The 21,529-nt window shown below is 42.9% G+C and overlaps 1 protein-coding gene and 1 long non-coding RNA gene across 3 annotated transcripts in view; one reads left to right on the forward strand and one right to left on the reverse strand.

Annotated features, from left to right (window-relative positions):
• PANK3 (pantothenate kinase 3) overlaps window positions 1–21,529 on the reverse strand; it is a 211,112-nt gene that overhangs the window by 31,420 nt on the left and 158,163 nt on the right. The window lies entirely within an intron of this gene.
• Window positions 641–19,872, forward strand: LOC131383686 (uncharacterized). 2 transcript variants are annotated; one of them, XR_009213897.1, is made up of 3 exons: window positions 641–745; window positions 1,880–2,078; window positions 19,802–19,872. It is a non-coding gene; the product is annotated as an uncharacterized LOC131383686 (long non-coding RNA). The 2 variants fall into 2 exon arrangements; XR_009213896.1 differs by lacking the exon at window positions 19,802–19,872 and adding an exon at window positions 7,161–7,308.

The following is a 21,529-nucleotide window of genomic DNA, read 5'->3' on the forward strand; positions in this document are numbered from 1 at the left end:
ACCTGAGCTGAAGTGTAGTGGCGAGATCTCACTCTGTCACCCAAGCTGAAGTGTAGTGGCATGATCATTGCTCACTGCAGTCTCCAACTCCTGGGCTCAAGGGATCCTCCTGCCTCAGCCTCCTGAGTAGCTGGGACCATAGGCATGCACCAAAACACCCAGCTAATTTTTTTTATTTTTAAATTTTTTATAGAGATGGGTTACTTTGTTGCCCAGGCTGTTCTCAAACTCTTGGCTTCAAGCCATTCTCCCACCTTGACCTCCCAAAGTGTTGGGGTTACAGGCGTGAGCCACCTTGCTTGGCCTTTATTTGTTTTGTTTTGTTTTGTTTTTTATAGAAACATCTTTCTGAGCTACCAGGAATATGACATGGCAAGTTAGAATCCTGAATGGTAGACTTAACCTGCACTTCCTCTTTTATTTCTTGTTATTGCTCTATCCCACACAGAACCTTAGATATTCTAGAATGGTCCCGTTTTCCACAATTTTATTGGATGAGAGTCATGATTTCTGATCTGACATGGCTTCAAAGAATACTCACTATCTAATATGATTTACTTGCTGCTTTTATAAATCTTATGGGCACACCAAGTTCTCTGACAACATATATCTTTTGGTTGTTTCTGGCTTCTCTTTGATAGTATCAGCTTGGAAGTCAAAGGGGAATTGATACGTATGTCTTGTGATAGTCTGGCCATGGTCTGAAAGGAAGAAGAGCTAGAAATTAGAAGCCACAAAAATTTGGGTAAGTTTTGGGCACAGGGTCTTGCTAGTTTCTGTGGCCATAGAGATGAGTGTACACATGGATGACTTAGCTTAAAAGTTAGGCTATACACCTGTGATATTACTAGAGTTAACCATCTATTTGCTGTTTGTTCAAAGATGAGACTACTCTTTGGTCTGTTATGCCAGAAAATCACTGAACTTTGAATAGTGAGAATTCCCATCTCAGATCAGCCATAGAATTGCTATGTGACCCCGGGAAAGTCATTTTTCTCTCTGGGCTTGAAATTACCCATCTGCAAAATGAGATGACTGTTGGAGATTTTTTTTTTTTTGTCTTTTTGAGACGGAGTCTCGCTGTGTCGCCCAGGCTGGAGTGCAGTGGCATGATCTGTGCTCACTGCAAGCTCCACTTCTCGGGTTCACGCCATTCTCCTGCCTCAGCCTCCCCAGTAGCTGGGACTATAGGCGCCCACCACCATGCCTGGCTAATTTTTTGTATTTTTAGTAGAGACGGGGTTTCACCGTGTTAGCCAGGCTGGTCTTGATCTCCTGACCTTGTGATCTGCCCGCCTCAGCCTCCCAAAGTGCTGGGATTACTGGGATTACTGGTGTAAGCCACTGCGCCCGGCCTAACCTCTGCCTCCCAGGTTCAAGCGATTCTTCTGCCTCAGCCTCCTGCGTAGCTGGGATTACAGGTGCCTGCCATCACGCCTCCCTAATTTTTGTATTTTTAGTAGCGACGGGGTTTCACTTTGCTGGCCAGGCTGGTCTCAAACTCCTGACCTCAGGTGATCCGCCTGCCTTGGCCTCCCAAAGTGTTAGGATTACAGGCACGAGCCACTGTGCCTGGTTTTTTTATTTTTACTTTTTTGAGACAGAGTTTTGCTTACCGTGGCATGAGCCACAGTGCCCAGCCCAGAGATTTCTTTCATCTCTACTTTTTGAGTTTCACTAAGAACCTGTTCCCTTTTCAGGACCAATGTGAAATGTGTTCAGCCATGTGTTTCCTAAAGTTTTCACCAGTGTGATTGAAACTGACAGGTCATCCTGTTTTAGTTTGTGGCCACTCTTCCTTCTGCAGCCTGCGTTGGCTTTCAGCCCCAGTCCCTCCTCCTAGTACCATCTGGTTAATTGCATTTTCTCTCTTTTCTAGCATGTCCTCAAAACCCATTCCTGGCAGAGTGAATGCAGGAGCTGGGAAAAACATCTAAAGGGGCCAAGAGACTGTCTTCTTGTCTCAATATTTATTGTCTACGAAACACAATAAATCCAGCCCATCATGCAAAATGATAGAGGAGACCTGACACGTCTTCATTTTGCCTTTACTGAGCGGGTATCCACAGAGACAAGTGGTGAGTTGTACCTAATGATGACTGTAGGTCTCCTGGTATGAATAAACACACACACACACACACACACACACACACACACACACACCCTACACACCCTTCAAAGCCCAGATGAAGCTTTTAACAGTAGATTCTGTCTCTAATTAAATGGTCAAGAACATACTTCAGTCAGTCATTGGATCCACAAACTCAAATAAGCTAGGGGAGAACATCATGAATATTAGCATCCTCAGTCATCATCCTTGTCATCATCATTATCATCATCATCATCAGCATCGTCATCATCACTATCATGATAGTGGAAGCACAGTTTAATTAAAAAATACTAATTAAGCTTGAACTATCTTCCAGGCACTGGAGTACCTGCTGGGGGTGGAGAGAGGTGAAAAAGAGAGAAACAATAATTAAGTTAACAAATCAATAAACAAGAATAGGCTGTAATAAGTGATGTGAAGGAAATAATCAGGTTGATGTGCTAAAGAGTGGCTAGGGCTGTGGAAGATTGGTTGGGGGTGGGGGTTTTATTCTAGATTGGATGGGCCAGGGAGGATAATCTCAGAAAGTGGCATTTAAGCTGGGACCCATGCAAATTGCTGGGGAAGAGTGTACCCGAGAGAGGTGTGACTGGTCCTGAAGGTAGCTTTTTTTTGAGTAACAGAAGCAGCAATGTGTGAGGAGTAGAGAGTGAGGTGTAAAGTGATAGGAGATTAATCAAAGAGTTGAGGTTGCTGGCCCTTGAGGGCCACCTGAAAATTTTAAGCAGGGAGTGACGTGTCCATGAATTTAGAGGATTATTTTGGCTGCTTTGTGGAGAATGATTGGATGGGAGAGGAGTTATGACTCGGAAATGAAAAGACTGACAGACTGCCATCCTTCTCAACCCACACAGAGTCAGTCGCCAAGTCTGAGGGGTTCCCAGAGCACTCCAGGCATTGTACAGGGACTTGAATCATTATGGGAGCAGCAGAGACGGGGAGAAGTGTTGGATCAAGAATTTCATTTAATAGTTGGGTGTGGTGGCATGTGCCTGTAGTCCCAGCTACTCAGAAGGTCAAGGCAGGAGGATCATTTGAGCCCAGGGGTTTGAGTTCAGCCTGGGCAACATAGTGAGATGCCATTTCTAAAAAAAAAAAAAAAAAAAAAAAGAGAGAAAAAGAAAAAAGTAAGAGTTTATGTCAGATATTAGTGAAGGGTGAATATTAGTAAAGCCGAAAAAGGTTTGAAGAAGGTTACAAAAAAATGGACTTCATTTAATTCACGTTTATTGAGCTCTGACAATGCACCAGGCACTGTTCTAGGGATTAGGGATATGGAGATGAATGGGACAAGGCCCCTGCCCTTCTGAAGCCTACGCTCCAGAGGCAACATAGGTAGTAAACAAGTAGGCAGCAGTATAATATCATTTTAGATCATATAAATGCTATGAAGATGATACGGCAAGATAAGGGGACCAAGAATGATCAGGACTGTTTGAGACGGAGTGGTTGTTGAAGATTAATTAGATTAGATGCGTGGGTATGGGGAAAAGGAGGCAGGGAGGGTAGGTTTTAGGATTTGGGCTTGCGCTTCAGAGGAGACAGGTAGTTGTGTCATTTACTAAGAAGGGAAGCCTGGAGAGTAAATAAGTGGTTGATTCTCCCAGCCACTCCTCACCTCAGGCCGGGGATGCCAGGCATGTTTTGCCATAGGAGTCAGCTGGTTTCAGCAGTTGGTGATTGTCATCTCAGAGGCCCCCAGCGTGGGTGTCACAGACTTCTGCTCTGCCCAGGAATGCGTCCTACCAGGCATTTCCTAGGGAGCAGGGAACAGCCTCTCCCTGGAGTTCTCCTCTGCCTGCTGATCCCTGCCTCCTGGCACCTCCACCTCAAAAGCCCAGTTTCATCATTCTCCCACTCCCTCTTCATTTCCCTAAAGGCCCTGTTTCAGTTGGTCGTTCCAGCCACCACCCATTTGCCCAGCACAGAAAGTTAGGAGTCATTCTGGACTCCTCCTGCGCCCTCACAGTGCACATCCAACCAGTCACCGAGTCTTCCTGCTGTTACCTTCCTGTCTCTTCCTTTCTGTCCAACCTCACTGCTCTCAACTGAGCACCAGCCTCTGCGTCTCTCGTTTATACTCTTAAAGGCCCTTTCTGGTGGGCATGGTGGCTCATACCTGTAATCCAGCACTTTGGGAGGCCGAGGCTGGTGGATCATTTGAGGTCAGGAGTTCGAGACCAGCCTGGCCTACATGGTGAAACCCTGTCTCTATTAAAAATACAAAAATTAGACAGGCATGGTGGCATGCATCTGTAATTCCAGCTACTCAGGAAGCTGAGGCAGGAGAATTGCTTGAACCTAGGAGGCAGAGGCTGCAGTGAGCTGAGATCGCACCACTGCACTCAGGCCTGGGCGACAGAGCCAGACTCCATCTCAAACAAACCAACAAACAAACAAAAAAGACCCTTCCTGGCAGGTGTAATGGCTCATGCCTGTAATTCCAGTGACTCGAGAGGCTGAGGCAGCTGAGGCAGGAAGATCAGTTGAGGCCAGGAGTTCGAGACCAGATGGGGCAACATAGCAAGACTCTGTCTCTAAAAAATAAAAAAAGACCTTTCTTACCTCTTGCCTGGCTTTATCTGACCCACCCTCTTTACCCATGCCAGAGAGAGTTTTCTCAATAGCAAACCAGAATGTATCATCTTCAGGGCTTAGGACCATGTCTCTTCCTGATGTGTTGTCTTCAAAATAAAAATCCCAGCTCCTGAGCCTAGGGTGTAAGACCAGTCATGATTGGCCTCAGTGTATCTCTTTAGCTGCATCTCATGCCTCTACTCACCCTTCATTGTATGTTCCAATCCGACAAAAGCAGATTCTAGCAAACTAAATGCTTGCTGCTGCCTGATGTCCTCACTCATTTCACAAGTGGAAGACTCTCTTTTTGAGTGTGATTGAACACTTATTTCTACTTTAAAACCCAACCTAGAAATCCCCTCCTCCAGAAAAGCTTCCTCTCTTCTATGCTACTTCTGGTCCCTGCATGTGCTTCTAGTTTTCTCACTCACTGCAAAATAATACAGTGATCCGTTTACTTGCCTGTTTCTTTCACTGCCAGATGAGCTCTTTGAAGCCTAGCATTGTGACTTATTCTGTTCAGTGTCCCCAAGCCTAGCAGGGGATCTGCCCCCAAATGGGGACTTACAAATAATTAAGTTGAATGGGTGTTGGCCCAGGTCCTTCAGATGCAACTTGGAAAGTCTTATTCTTGTAGAAACTTCTAGAAACATAATTAATGACAACAAAAGCAGTTTAGCACCTCTTGTAGGAATGAATCACGGTATTTTAGAAGGGTGGGACTAGACAGTGTGGCCTAGGAGCCATCATGTACTTCCTCACACGATGTTTAATCAGGGGCAGCTCTAATTACAGGTGGCCCTCTTCCTGGACCTGGGATGCCTACTACTGTGTTTATCAAGGCTTTCATCAGGTTAGAGTAGAGTGGTTAAAAACTAGGCATTGTAATCAGGCAGAATTAGGTCCCAATCCCCGATTGGTTGTGCAACTTTAGAGTGGTAATTTTGCTTCTCAGTTTTCTCATCTATACAATGGGGATAAAAATGGCTCCCTTGCCATTGAGCCTTTGTGAAGACGAAATCACTTCATGTATCTAAAGTGTTTAACTCAGTACTTGGCATTGGGAACAAAAGAGTTGGCTTGATGTTGACTATTAGACAAAAATTCATGATGACATTTAAGTCTCAATGTAAGTATCTCTTCTGCCCGCAAACAGATTAGTTTACTTTCTCAGATAAGTGCCTGCTTTACTTTCCCAGATAAGTTATTTATTTATTTATTTATTTTTGAGACAGTCTTGCTCTGTCGCCCAAGCTGTGGTGCGATCTCGGCTCACTGCAACTTCCGCCTCCGGGGTTCAAGCGATTCTTGTGCGTCAGCCTCCTGAATATCTTGGATTACAGGCGTGCACCATGACACCCAGCTAATTTTGTAATTTTTTTTTTTTTTTTTTTTTTTGAGACAGAGTCTGGCTCTGTCCCCCAGACTGGAGTGCAGTGGCGCAATCTCGGCTCACTGCAAGCTCCGCCTCCCGGGTTCACGCCATTCTCCTGCCTCAGCCTCTCCGAGTAGCTGGGACTACAGGCGCCCGCCACCACGCCTGGCTAATTTTTTGTATTTTTAGTAGAGACGGGGTTTCACCGTGGTCTCGATCTCCTGACCTCGTGATTCACCCGCCTCGGCCTCCCAAAGTGCTGGGATTACAAGCGTGAGCCACCGCGCCCGGCTAATTTTGTAATTTTTAATACAGACAGGGTTTCACCATCTTGGCCAGGCTAGTCTCAAACTCCTGGCCTCAAATGATTTGCCCGCCTTGGCCTCCCAAAGTGCTGGGATTACAGGTGTGAGCCACTGTGCCCGGCCCTCATAGAACTTTCATACTTTTATTTATAGCATTCATCATGATGTCATTTATTCTAACATCCTCACTCAGCTCAGAAAGCTCCCAGAGGGCGCGGCTGTCTTTTTTATTGTTTACCATTGTGTCCTTAACTTTTAACACAGTTCCTGGTACAGAGACTGTTCCGACCGAGTATTTGAATAAACAAAATGAGCAAACCTTTCCTAACGGCTGCTGCCACTAAAGATCTTAGCATGCTGTCTGTGCGTGTGCATGTGTGCGTGTGTGTGTGTGTGTGTGGTGGGGCTATTCAGTGAGGCTAGAAGTGAAAAAGCTGGTAGAAAGCCCATGGTGATGGAGAGTGGAGGAAGACTGATGAGGGAGCTCCTCAGCAGTATAAGGAAGGACTAAGAGCATATAAGGACAGGATCATAGAATTCCGCATCGCAGGATTTTTGAGGCTGCCACTGCCTTAGCTGTGAGGCCAGTGCATATAAGAATAGTTTGCACAGTTCTGCTGTGGAAATCAGGGCTTTTACTGAAAGCTTAGCCAACTAGCCAGCAAGAATAGCTTTCTGGAACTTAGAGCCTTGTGAAAATTCCCAAACTGAGGATAATTCCAAAAAAGGTTTTCTTGCTGGCTTTGAAAAGTAGGATATAATTTTTAAAACCCCTTCTTCATCTATGATACAGATTATCTGACAGTTCCTGTGCAGAAGTCCACAGAAGGCAGGAAAGAAGGGGCTAGGAGTAAATCAGGTGCCTCTTATGAAGACCTCAGCTAAGGAATAAGAAGAGTAAGAAAACAGCACGTCTTCAAATAACATCATTTCCTTCAACGCCGTTTCATTATAATGTTGATGAGAAAAAAAAAATATCTTCCCAGCTGGGGCCACTGTCTGTGTGGAGTCTGCACATTCTCCCCGTGTCTGCATGGATTTTCTCCAGGTACTCTGTCTTCCTATCACTAGGACACCATCCCAAAGATGCACACCTGAGGTGAATTGCTGCGTCTGAAAGGTCTCAGTGTGAGTGAATGTGGGTGTGTGTGTGAGTGCGCTCTGCAATGGGATGACGTCCTGTCCAGGGCTAGTGTCTGCCTTGCGCCCTGAGCTGCCAGGATAGGCCCCAGCCACCCAGGACCTTGAACTGGATTAATTGGGTAAATAATTCTCTTATCTGTTTTTATTAATCTTTCCTAAATGTCTGTATAGCTCACATTTGTTTCGATGTTTAACTTTTATAAGTGTTTTCAGTCTTTATGTAGAAGTTTAGTGATGATTTTGTTACCAGAACTATGCCATAGGAATTTAACTCTTGTTTGTATCAATTAGCCTATGGCCAAATTGGTTTCCTTATACATCGCTTTGCTTGAAGTTGCGTTTCCAAGATTTTATTAACAATGTTAAGTGAGGACTTACTGTACAGCGTGGGGGTCAGATTAGAGTAATGCTATTCAAAGTGTGGTACACAGATGGCTGCTGATCCCCAAACTGCTTTTGGCTTCCAACGAGATATGGAGCAGGAGGTAAGTCAACTGCATCGCTAATCATACTGTTTGTAGTTCAGCTGGTATTTTCTTCACAGTAAGACTTTCTCCATGAAGGTAGCATTGCATTGATTTACATTTTGACCCAGGCTGTCACTGCCCTAGGCTTGGACCATTAACAAATAGTTCACTGTAAAGCTGCTTTGAGCAGCTCTGGTTTGGAGCATGGGCTTTGGAATCAGTCAGAGTGGGCTCTACCACTTAAGCAAGTTCCTTAAGCTGCCTGAGTTCCCTAGTAGGACACAAGGAAGAGTGTGGATTCTATTCCAAAAGCAATTCAAAGCCACTGGGAGGTTTCAAGCCAGATCATTAAGTTTCTTGTGAACCATGTTAGAGTTTGGACTTTGTTCAAGGAAAGGGACCCGCCAAAGATTTAGAAGCAGGGGAATGTCAGGATTAGAACTGTATTTTAGAAAGTTTACTCTGGCTGTGGTAAAGATAACAGCTTAGGCGGGACAGGAGGCAAAGAGACCAGCTAAGGGAAGGCATTCTGGTGGTGGAATGAGAGAATAAATGCAAGAATGAGTGAATTCATAGCATTTACTAGATAACAAGCTTCCTTGTGGCAGGAGCCTCACCACCTTTTGCTTTGGTTGTTCTTCAGCACAAACTTTCAGTTTTTGTGCAAGTCAATTTTTAATTAACATTTAACTGGCAAAAATGACTAGCTAATATAAAATTAAACTAGATTCTCTGTCCATTCTAGAGAAGTTGAGCGTTTGTGTGCAAGGCTGATCTCGCTCATGATACAGAAGTCTGTCTCTTTTACCTTGTTTACTTTTTGCCTGTTTACCTTCACACCCACTGATCCTCAAGGTTAGCAGATGAGTAAGTTTCCAATAGCAGCTGAACTGGAGTGATTTCTATCTGGAACCAAACAAATAGCTAGACTCTGTTTGGAATTTCTGCTTCCAGAGTTTTCCAGCCACAGAGCCTGTTGCACAAGGCAAACTGGCACTTGCCCAGCATGCTTCATAGAATTCTTAGTACTCTTACCTAGAAGTCCTATTCATTATTTGAGGCCATGCCAGTCAACACCAGCTCAACCAATATCAGTGACCAAGTAACAACGAAGACAGCTATTTGTTGAGCACTTACTATGTACCAGGCACTGAGCTAAGGGATTTACATGCATTTTCTGATTTTTTTTCCTTGTCACACAGAATGTTTTTATTCCTGCTAATAGATTCTTTATGATTTGAGATACATTTAGAATTTATATATTTTTATTATACTTTAAGTTCTAGGGTACATGTGCACAACGTGCAGGTTTGTTACATATGTATACATGTGCCATGTTGGTGTGCTGCACCCATTAACACGTCATTTACATTAGGTATATCTCCTAATGCTATCCCTCCCCCCTCCCCCTATCTCACGACAGGCCCCAGTGTGTGATGTTCCCCACCCTGTGTCCAAGTGTTCTCATTGTTCAGTTCCCACCTATGAGTGAGAACATGTGGTGTTTGGTTTTTTGTCCTTGCGATAGTTTGCTCAGAATGATGGTTTCCAGTTTCATCCATGTCCCTACAAAGGACATGAACTCATCCTTTTTTATGGCTGTATAGTATTCTATGGTGTATGTGTGCCACATATTCTTAATCCAGTCTATCATTGATGGACATTTGGGTTGGTTCCAACTCTTTGCTATTGTGAATAGTGCTGCAATAAACATATGTGTGCATGTGTCTTTATAGCAGCATGATTTATAATCTTTTGGGTATACACCCAGTAATGGGATGGCTGGGTCAAATGGTATTTCTAGTTCTAGATCCTTGAGGAATCACCACAGTGTCTTCCATAATGGTTGAACTAGTTTACAGTCCCACCAACAGTGTAAAAGTATTCCTATTTCTCCACATCCTCTCCAGCACCTGTTGTTTCCTGACTTTTTAATGATGGCCATTCTAACTGGTGTGAGATGGTATCTCATTGTGGTTTTGATTTGCATTTCTCTGATGGCCAGTGATGATTAGCATTTTTTCATGTGTCCGTTGGCTGCATAAATGTCTTTTGAGAAGCGTCTGTTCATATCCTTTGCCCACTTTTTGATGGGGTTGTTTGATTTTTTTCTTGTAAATTTGTTTAAGTTCTTTGTAGATTCTGGATATCGCCCTTTGTCAGAGGGGTAGATTGCAAAAATTTTCTCCCATTCTGTAGGTTGCCTGTTCACTCTGATGGTAGTTTCTTTTACTGTGCAGAAGCTCTTTAGTTTAATTAGATCCCATTTGTCTATTCTGGCTTTTGTTGCCGTTGCTTTTGGTGTTTTAGTCATGAAGTCCTTGCCCATGCCTATATCCTGAATGGTATTGCCTAGGTATTCTTCTAGGGTGTTTATGGTTTTAGGTCTAACATTTAAGTCTTTAATCCATCTTGAATTAATTTTTGCATAAGGTGTAAGGAAGGGATCCAGTTTCAGCTTTCTACATATGGCTAGCCAGTTTTCCCAGCACCATTTATTAGATAGGGAATCCTTTCCCCATTTCTTGTTTTTGTCAGGTTTGTCAAAGATCACATGGTTGTAGATGTATGGTGTTATTTCTGAGGGCTCTGTTCTGTTCCATTGGTCTATATCTCTGTTGTGGTACCAGTACCATGCTGTTTTGGTTACTGTAGCCTTGTAGCATAGTTTGAAGTCAGGTAGTGTGATGCCTCCAGCTTTGTTCTTTTGGCTTAGGATTGTCTTGGCAATGCGGGCTCTTTTTTGGTTCCATATGAACTTTAAAGTAGTTTTTTCCAATTTTGTGAAGAAAGTCATTGGTAGCTTGATGGGGATGGCATTGAATCTATAAATTACCTTGGGCAGTATGGCTATTTTCACGATACTGATTCTTCCTATCCATGAGCATGGAATGTTCTTCCATTTACTTCTATCCTCTTTTATTTCGTTGAGTAGTGGTTTGTAGTTCTCCTTGAAGAGGTCCTTCACATCCGTTGTAAGTTGGATTCCTAGATATTTTACTCTCTTTGAAGCAATTGTGAATGGGAGTTCACTCATGATTTGTCTCTCTGCTTGTCTGTTATTGGTGTATAGGAATGCTTGTGATTTTTGCAGATTGATTTTGTATCCTGAGACTTTGCTGACGTTGCTTATCAGCTTAAGGAGATTTTGGGCTGAGACGATGGGGTTTTCTAAATACACAATCATGTTATCTGCAAACAGGGACAATTTGACTTCCTCTTTTCCTAATTGAATACCCTTTATTTCTTTCTCTTGCCTGATTGCCCTGGCCAGAACTTCCAACATTATGTTGAATAGGAGTGGTAAAGGGGGCATCCCTGTCTTGTGCCAGTTTTCAAAGGGAATGCTTCCAGTTTTTGTCCATTCAGTATGATATTGGCTGTGGGTTTGTCATAAATAGCTCTTATTATTTTGAGATACGTTCCATGAATACCTAGTTTATTGAAAGTTTTTGGCATGAAAGGCTGTTGAATTTTGTCAAAGGCCTTTTCTGCATCTATTGAGATAATCATGTGGTTTTTGTCTTTGGTTCTGTTTATGTGATGGATTATGTTTATTGATTTGTGTGTGTTGAACCAGCCTTGCATCCCAGGGATGAAGCTGACTTGATCATGGTGGATAAACTTTCTGATGCGCTGCTGGATTCGGTTTGTCAGTATTTTATTGAGGATTTTCGCATCGATGTTCATCAGGGATATTGGCGTAAAATTCTTTTTGTTGTTGTTGTTGTGTCTCTGCCAGGCTTTGGTGTCAGAATGATGCTGGCCTCATAAGATGAGTTAGGGAGGATTCCCTCTTTTTCTATTGATTGGAAGAGTTTCAGAAGGAATGGTACCAGCTCCTCTTTGTACCTCTGGTAGAATTTGGCTGTGAATCCATCTGGTCCTGGACTTTTTTTGGTTGGTAGGCTATTAATTATTGCCTCAATTTCAGAGCCTGTTGTTGGTCTATTCAGAGATTCAACTTCTTCCTGGTTTAGTCTTGGGAGGGTGTATATGTCCAGGAATTTATCCATTTATTCTATATTTTCTAGTTTATATGTGTGAAGGTGTTTATAGTATTCTCTGATGGCAGTTTGTATTTCTGTGGGATCAGTGGTGATATCCCCTTTATCATTTTTTATTGCATCTATTTGTTTCTTCTCTCTTTTCTTCTTTATTAGTCTTGCTAGTGGTCTATCAATTTTGTTGATCTTTTTTAAAAAACCAGCTCCTGGATTCATTGATTTTTTGAAGGGTTTTTTATGTCTCCATCTCCTTCAGTTCTGTTCTTAGTTATTTCTTGCCTTCTGCTAGCTTTTGAATTTATTTGCTCTTGCTTCTCTAGTTATTTTAATTGTGATGTTAGGGTGTCAATTTTAGATCTTTCCTGCTTTCTCTTGTGGGCACGTAGTGCTATAAATTTCCCTCTACACACTGCTTTAAATGTGTCCCAGAGATTCTGGTACGTTGTGTCTTTGTTCTCGTTGGTTTCAAAGAACATCTTTATTTCTGCCTTCATTTCGTTATTTACCCAGTAGTCATTCAGGAGCAGGTTGTTCAGTTTCCACGTAGTTGTGTGGTTTTGAGTGAGTTTCTTAATCCTGAGTTCTAATTTGATTGCACTGTAGTCTGAGAGACAGTTTGTTATAATTTCTGTTCTTTTACATTTGCTGAGGAATGCTTTACTTCCAACTATGTGGTCAGTTTTGGAATAAGTGCAGTGTGGTGCTGAGAAGAATGTATATTCTGTTGATTTGGGGTGGAGAGTTCTGTAGATGTCTATTAGGTCTGCTTGGTGCAGAGCTGAGTTTACGTCCTGGATATCCATGTTAACCTTCTGTCTCATTGATATGTCTAACATTGACAGTGGGGTGTTAAAGTCTCCCATTATTGTTGTGTGGGAGTCTAAGTCTCTTTGTAGGTCTCTAAGGACTTGCTTTGTGAATCTGGGTGCTTCTGTATTGGGTGCATATATATTTAGGATAGTTAGCTCTTCTTGTTGAATTGATCCCTTTGCCATTATGTAGTGGCCTTATCTCTTTTGATCTTTGTTGGTTTAAAGTCTGTTTTATCAGAGACTAGGATTGCAACCCCTGCTTTTTTTTGCTTTCTATTTGCTTGGTAGATCTTCCTCCATCCCTTTATTTTGAGCCTATGTGTGTCTCTGCACATGAGATGGGTCTCCTGAATACAGCACACTGAGGGGTCTTGACTCTTTATCCAATTTGCCAGTCTGTGTCTTTTAATTGGGGCATTTAGCCTATTTACATTTAAGGTTAATATTGTTATGTGTGAATTTGATCCTGTCATTTTGATGTTAGCTGGTTATTATCTCGTTGGTTGATGCAGTTTCTTCCTAGCATTGATGGTCTTTACAGTTTGGCATGTTTTTGCAGTGGCTGATACTGGTTGTTCCTTTCCATGTTTAGTGCTTCCTTCAGGAGCTCTTGTAAGGCATGCCTGGTGGTGACAAAATCTCTCAGCATTTGCTTGTCTATAAAGGATTTTATTTCTCCTTCACTTATGAAGCTTAGTTTGGCTGGATATGAAATTCTGGGTTGAAAATCCTTTTCTTTAAGAATGTTGAATATTGGCCCCCACTCTCTTCTGGCTTGTAGAGTTTCTGCTGAGAGATCCGCTGTTATTCTGATGGGCTTCCCTTTGTGGGTAACCAGACCTTTCTCTCTGGCTGCCCTTAACATTTTTTCCTTCATTTCAACTTTGGTTGAAACAAACAAACAAACAAACAAAACAAAAACAAAAAAAAGAGAGAAAACAAGAGGTGCACAGCAGTTGCTGGTTTGTGGCAATTATGAAATCCAGTCAGGCACGTGTTGCTGGTTCCTTGATCACAGTCCAGTTCTACTCAATGATTCTCTATGGCTCTGCCTTCTGGGCTCTTGGTTCCAATTTCTGAATTTAATCTTTCTTTTCCAAAAATGTAACCTATATTTCCCCAGGGTGGTTTTCTCAGCCTCCTTTCTGCCCATAGAGGTTTTGAGATCCAAAGCTCCCTTTTCACCTTGTACTGTCTCCTTCCCTTTTAGTCCAAGCAGCTTCTAAAACACTGAGAATTTTCTATGGTTCTTACTGGGGTTTCATCCACTGGGAAAGCGGTGACCTCACATCTTTTTGGCTCATATGAGTGCTTTCTGCCTTACGTTCCTTTTGAGGCTGCTGTGGGACAATGCCCTTAATATTCTTAGAAATCCAATTGTTTAATAAAGAGAAACAGTAAGCACCCTTTAAGCTTCTTAGAAGGATTTTGTTTGTTTGAAAGGGTTATTGAGTTAAACCTTTCTGTGCTCTTAACAAGAGATGCTGTGCCCACCCTTTGCTGGGAAGCTATTTCTTAATTTGAGAATAGTTTGCCCTCTGGAGAGGCTGGGAGTGAGAAGCAATTTCATTTTCAAACCCCAAAAATCTGGGCTTTTTTTTTTTTTGGGACAGGGTCTCATTCTGTCACCCAGGCTGGAGTGTACTGGTACAATCCTGAGTCACTGTAACCTTTGCCTTCTGGGCTCAAACAGTCCTGCCACCTCAGCCTCCCAAGTAGCTGGAACCATAGACACATGCTGCCTCACCTGGCTAATTTTTTTGTATTTTTTGTGGAGACCAGATATAGTCACGTGGCCCAGGCTGGTCTGGTCTCGAACTCCTGGGCTCAAGAGATCTGCCCACCTCAACCTCCCAAAGTGCTGGAATTATAGGCTTGAGCCACCTTGCCCAGCCTCTTTTTTATACCCTCTAAATTTTGCTTGAAATCCAAACAGTTTCATTTTTTAAGCTGCTTTTTTTTTTCTTTCTTTCTCATCCTCTGACTCTCATAAGCTGGTTTTTCTCATTTGCCTGGTACTATATGCAGCTTGGCTAGATCATTATATTCATTAGGTACATTTCCTGCTTTCCCACGTCACAACTGACAACCATGCCTCTACCTTCCACCACCTCTGAGGGTCTCCTTTCCCCTCTTTCCAGTAGCATTTCCCTCACTTCCCTGTAAGGTGTCTGCAAGACCCATTAGGCTTCACTAACATTCATTAAGGCCCCTCAGCTTCTACCTGCTGCTAAAGCACAAGGATGATGCTACATGTTTAGGTTTCTGTTATAGTAGCAACTCATTTCTAATATCAATTAATATCCGGTTCCAGTTATCTGTTGCCATGTAACAAATCACCCCAACCTTAGCTCCTTAAAATAACAACAGTAATTTGATTTTTATTGCTTCTGGTCCTCAGGCTTGGCAAGGTTCATTTAACCGGTTCTCACTCAGGGTCTCCCGTGAAGTTGCAGTTTTCTGGCTGGGGCCAGTGTCATCTTGAAGGTTAGCGCATGCTAACTAGTTGAATTTTTCCTTTGGGAATTTGTAACTGAGATATTGACAGACTAACCTGATTAATAAGGGGAGCTATGCTGAGAGGCCATGTGGACTTTTAGAGTTAAAATAGGGCTGCATTTGTTATACTGAGGCATGGGTAAGATGGCTACCCACAGGAAGTCATCTGTTAGGAGAGAAAACTGAGATGCAGCGATGACAGAGACCACAGGGCACTCTGATTCCTGGTGGCTTTGTAACCCCATAAGTCCTGGCTGTGTTTGGTTTCTGTCATACCTCTGCATTCCTACCATAAACTCCCATTTTCACCTGAGTTAGCCTGAGGAGGTTTCTGTTCCTGGCATGCAACATACTGCCTTCCGTGGAGCCCTAGAAGGACATTTTGAGGATCTTCATTATTCTCAAGGAGTGGTGGGGAGGAACAAGCATGGACTTCAGGGCCATTAAGTCATACATTCTTTTATTAATCCATTAATTCAAGAAAGTCTTTATTGAACTTCAGTTAAGTAATAACTTCTGCTAGGCACTGGACACATAGAGGTAAACAAAATGGACAAGGTCCCTGTCCTCATGGAGCTTACAGTCTAATGACAATCACCCAAAGCCAAATTCAATTGCCTCCTCTGCCAGTTACTAGCTGGGTGAAATTCCCACCGAATTTAAGATTTCATTTTGCTATCTGGGAAATGAGCATCACTTTGTGGAGTTGGGATGAAAATTAAATTATGCATATGTATGTGTGTGTGCGTGTGTGTGTGTGTGTGTGTGTAGATCATGTGGCACATGGAAAGCCCTTACATATTTGAGTTTTATTTCCTATTCCTGTTCTCTTAAATCAGGGATGGCATCTTGGGCAGGGTAATTCTTTGTTTTAGGGTCTGTCCTGTGCATTGTAGGACATTTAGCGGCATCCTTGGCTTCTACCCACCAGGTGCTAGTAGTTCTACCCCCAGCACAAGTTATGATAAGCAAAAATGTCTCCACATATTGCTGGGGTGGAAGGCAAAATTGCTTCCAGTTGCAAACCACTGCTTTAGATAAAATGCCAGACCTCTATGCCTAAAGCTGCAGACCCCAACATCCACCTTTGCACTTCACTTCCCAATTCGTATTGCAGGGCGAGGTGTCAGAGCCCCAACATTGAGAAGTAGTCAACTGGCAGGTTGGTAAAAAGAATTTACCAACCACAGTATACGCTTGAAAAAGGAAGGTTTATTAGAAAGAAAGAATGTTGCAGAAGGGTGCAGCGAGGCGCCTCAGTGATTTTTCCTTAGGGGTATTTATGGGCCTTAAAGTGGGAGCTTAAGGGTAATTTGGACCATATTAGCCACATAGGTCATGATAAATGATTACATTTGTAGACATTTTGGTGCCTTAATGTCAGCAAGGGTTGCACAATGAGTTTCGGCATGGCATTCCAGAGATGCATAGAAATTCTAGTTTTACTTATAAGTTTTTTTGACGGGGAAAGAAATCTGGAACTGATGCCTGCTTTAGATACTAGGGAAGTCTAATTACTTCTAATTTTCCCTGGGGTAAGGAATTTTGCCTTGGGATGGCCTGTTTGGTAGTCAGCAGGTGGTCTTTGCTCCCTTTTAAATTCCTCAGGTTAGGAGTTTTTGTCTCGGGGCCTGTTCAGTGGTCACCAGGTGATTTTATTATCCTCACATATGATTCCTTTTCCCTAGATTTTTGCCTCCTAAACAAGCTGACATGAGGAGGAAGCTAGATACCAATGCCAATTTTGTAGTGCTAGCATTGCAGAAAGGAAAATCTGTATAGCCTCCTCCCTCCTTCCATCTCCGAGGCCAAGCCCAGTCCTGCCCTCTTAATTACCTCCAGTGATTTCAGCAGACAGGGACTGTTGATCCACCCTGGCATAAAAAAACAACAGGCTTGGCCAGATCTGATAAGGCAGAGAAACCCGAGCCTTTCCCCTGTGCCTTTCACATGGGCCCCAGCTGGGGTTTGAGGGTCATGGCTTTGGTGGCTCTTAGCTGCAACACACTAGTTATTGCCTGAGGGAGAGGGGGAAGGGGTTCTGTTTCCAGAGGCTGCTCCAGAATTTCACAATAGGGGGGCCATGGGCATAGCAATCTGATTTTGGTAGAAACTGAGTTGGCTTGGGAAGCACATAATTGACCCATAGATTGTGTTATAAGACTATAAAAATATCTTAGTTTTCTTAAAAAAAAAAAAAGGCCTTTATTTACACTTTATATACAATTGAGAAAAAATGTTTATGTTAAAGATTACGACCCGGTGTGGTGGCTCACGCCTGTAATCCCAGCACTTTGGGAGGCTGAGGCAGGTGGATCACCTGAGGTCAGGATTTCAAGACCAGTCTGGCCAACGCGGGGAAACCCCGTCTCTTCTGAAAATATAAGTGAGCCGGGGTGGTGGTGCATGCCTGTAATCTCAGATACTCGGGAGGCTTAGGCAGGAGAATCATTTGAACCTGGGAGGCAGAGGTTGCAGTGAGCTGAGATCATGCCACTGCACTCCAGCCTGGGTTACAGAGCCAGATTCTGTCTCAAAAAAAAAAAAAAAAAAATTAAATAAAATTAAAAAACCAAAGATTATGGTGGTAATAATGATTTCATCTGAGGTTGGGACTTTTTTTTGGCATTATTCTACAATCAGACCCTGTGGAGTAGGACTGGCATGGTTCTGTGACACTCTATTTTACCACTTTCTCCTTTGTTCATTTATTGACCATCTTGCTATTTCTTGAACACCAAGCTCCTTCAGGGCCTTTGCACTTGATGTTCCCTTTTCCTAGAATATACTCTGTCTTAGTCTGGTCAGGTTGCCATAACAAAATACCACAGACTGGGTGGCTTAAATGACCAAACTTATATCTCAGTTTCTGGAGGCTGGAGGCCCAAGGTCAAGGTACTGACAGAGTAGGATTCACTCTGAGGCCTCTTCTCTTGGCTTGTGGCAGGAGGAAGGTGAAGTGATGGGATACTCTAATGTTTCTGCTTATGCAGACACTGGTCCTGTTGAATCAGGGACCCACCCTTGTGACCTCATTTAACCTTAATTACTTTTTTTAGAAGCCACATCTCCAAATACAGCCACCCTGGGGCTTAAGGCTTCAGCACATGAAGTTTGGGGGGACACAAACATTCCTTTCATAACACTCCATGTTAGACCTTCACCTATCTTTGTCCCTACCTTGATTTAGCTCTTCACCATCTACAGTACATCTTCTCCTGTTTTGCTGTCACTCTCTTTCTCTTCTGCTTTTACTGCCTAGTGCTACCTGTAATTATTTTGTATTTAAAAAAATTGTGCTTATTGTCTATCCCTACCTCCTAGGTTCATGTTAAGGATTATACAAGCTAGCCTAAATAAATTATTCATTCAACAGATGTCCATTAAGTGCCTTCAATGTGCAAGGCACTACTGTAGGTTCTAGAGTTACAATGGTGAAAAAAAGGCACACATCCTCTCTGCCTTCACATAGGTTATAATATTATGGGAACATTCATTGAACACTTACCGAGTGCCAGGTATGGTACTGAGAGTTCACTTAGATTATTTTGTTTGGTCATCAAAAAAAAAAAAAGTCCTATGAGGGAGGTCCTATTGTACTAAATTTATAGAAGGGATGATTAAGGGCCTGAATCGATGAGCCACTTTTTCAAATTCATCACTAGTTCAGGGTCTAACTAGAGCTGGATCTTGCAGTCCGACTTCAGAGCTGATGCTCTTGACCAGCACACTAAACTGCAAGTAGAAGGCATGGTAGGGCACAGAGTACATTTGAGGGGATGAAACAAAGTCATATATGGCTATAACCTCAACATTGGAAGACATTTGGCACTGATTATTCTCATTCACCATCAGTATTCTGCACCCACAGATGCACTTCACTATAACAAAATTTTCATATAAAACTTGCATGTACAAGATAGATATTTTGAGGGATTATTAAGAATGTTATTAAAAATCATTGCTATGGGATTCCTTTACTTTAAAGTGTGCAATAGAAAAGCACAATGGAGGCTTCAGAGGTGGACAGACCTGGTTTCAAATCCTTACTTTACCACTTAATGTCTTTGGAACCTTGGGCAGCTTCTGAGACTCAGTGTTCTTATCTGTGAAATGGGGATAATAATACCTAGTTCACAGAGTTCTAAAATATCCCTGCAAATAGAGGATACTTAATAAAAACTAGCTACCATTTATTATGCTATCATTTTCACAGTGCATTCAAACTATTATTTGAGTTTTAAAAATACTGACTTTATAAAAAACATCTGTATTACATAAAGTGAGGCCAATCTGGAAGAGTGAGGTGCATAAACTGATCACTTGGAAGCAGATTCTTTTCCATCAGTTCCCCTGAGCACCTCTAGGTAATCCCATCAGTCCCCAATTCCCTTTCCCCTGAAAGTGTCTTTGGGACTGGTGCCCTGCCAAGGTTCTGGAGGGGTGGAGGAATCCAGGTCCCTTGGCATAGTGTGTGACTCTTCTTTTTGCTTTCTGTTTCAACAGGAGGGAGTCTGCACCAGTGTTAGTAGGATGGGTAAGAAAGTAGTGAGAAGAGGGAAAAAAGAAAGATGTGAACTCATATCCAAGTCATACCCAGTTCTCATTGGAGCTACAGAAACTAACTCCTTTTGGTCAGGACCCAAAAAATAAAAATAAAAAAAAATTAGAATCTCACCATCTTTGGGCTTGTCAGACTGCATTATACCCTGCCTTTTTTTCTTTCTTTTCTTTAACTTTTAAGCTCAGGGGTACATGTGTAGGTTTGTTACGTATGTGTCATGAGTACCCTAGTTTTGTCTATGGGTGTGTAGAAGGCAACTGTGGGTTTTATCTGTCCAATATCCATTCTTACTTCCTGGAATAGTAACTTGATTTTTTTTTAGGTGGGGGTGATGGGGAACCAACCTTCTCCTACTCTCAGGCAGGTAAGCGTGTGACCAGGCCTGGCAATCAGCATGTCCTGTTTCTCTGGCCACAGTGATTCAAAGATGGCAATGTGAGCCAAAGCTGGGCCAACAAGGCTCAATTTTGATGCTTTTACTAGTCTTTTCCCCAGGGATGCTAAACCATGGGGATGAAAGCTGCTTCTCCTGCTTTAACCCTCTGGAGAGAGCTTATCTTGGAGTGGAGCCAAGGAGACAACAGTAAGACCAACCAGATGAGAGATCCATGCTCGTAATACCATTTGAATTCTTCCATCTTGTTTTCAGTTACTTGAGCCAGTAAACCCAGTTCCTCTGGGTTTTGTTGGTGGTATTCTTTTGTGTTTGTTAAGTCAGTTTGATTTTGGTTTATGACACTTGGAATCAAAAGAGTTCTGAGTCATAGATCTGACTTTCTGAAATTGGAGTGTGTGGAGGAGGCAACCAGGATGGGAGGGGGTCTGAAAGCCATGCCATAGCAGGAACTCTTAGGGTGCCTAGCAGTGTTAGGCCTGAGGAAGAGGAGATTTCCTGTCTAGAGGGGCTGTCACTGGGCAGCCTGTCTAGTCTGAGTAGGTGTGCTCCCAGGGAGGCAGAAGTAGACCAAGGAGCCGGGCGCGGTGGCTCACGCCTGTAATTCCAGCAATTTGGGAGGCCAAGGCGAGTGGATCACTTGAGGTTAAGAGTTCAAGACAGGCCTGGCCAACACGTTAAAACCCTGTCTCTACTAAAAATACAAAAACTAGCCGAGTGTGGTGGTGGGTGCCTGTAGTCTCAGCTACTCAGGAGGCTGAGGCAAGGGAATCACTTGAATCCTGGAGGCAGAGGTTGCAGTGAGCTGAGATCGTACCACTGCATTCCAGCCTGGGTGACAGAGCAAGACTCCATCACAAACAAACAAACAAACAAACAAACAAACAAACAAAAAGAGACCAAGGAGAGGAGGTTAAAGAGGAGCAGATTCTAACAATGTTACTTCCAATAGTAATTGCTGGAGTAAAGATGGGATTTCCAAGCCTGGGAGGTTGCTAGAGCTGTCTGAGAGGAGCTGGACTGATCTAGCCAGAAATGTGACAACACTGGGAGAGGCACATTTGGACTGACTTTGAGCTCCCTTTTTATTTTGGGAGTTTCTGGTGGAATGCAAAAATGTTTGACAATATCATTAAGCCTGGAATATGTGTAAATAAGCCAATATTTCACTAATACAAGGTCCCTTTGTAAGGACCATGTCTTGTTCTCTCCTCCAGCTTCAGTGGTAGCATAGGGCAGAAAGAAGCCAGGTAGTGTGGTAAAGGCCCGAGAGTCT

This window comes from Hylobates moloch, unplaced genomic scaffold (assembly GCF_009828535.3).
Source record: "Hylobates moloch isolate HMO894 unplaced genomic scaffold, HMol_V3 SCAFFOLD_6, whole genome shotgun sequence".
NCBI lineage: Eukaryota > Metazoa > Chordata > Mammalia > Primates > Hylobatidae > Hylobates > Hylobates moloch.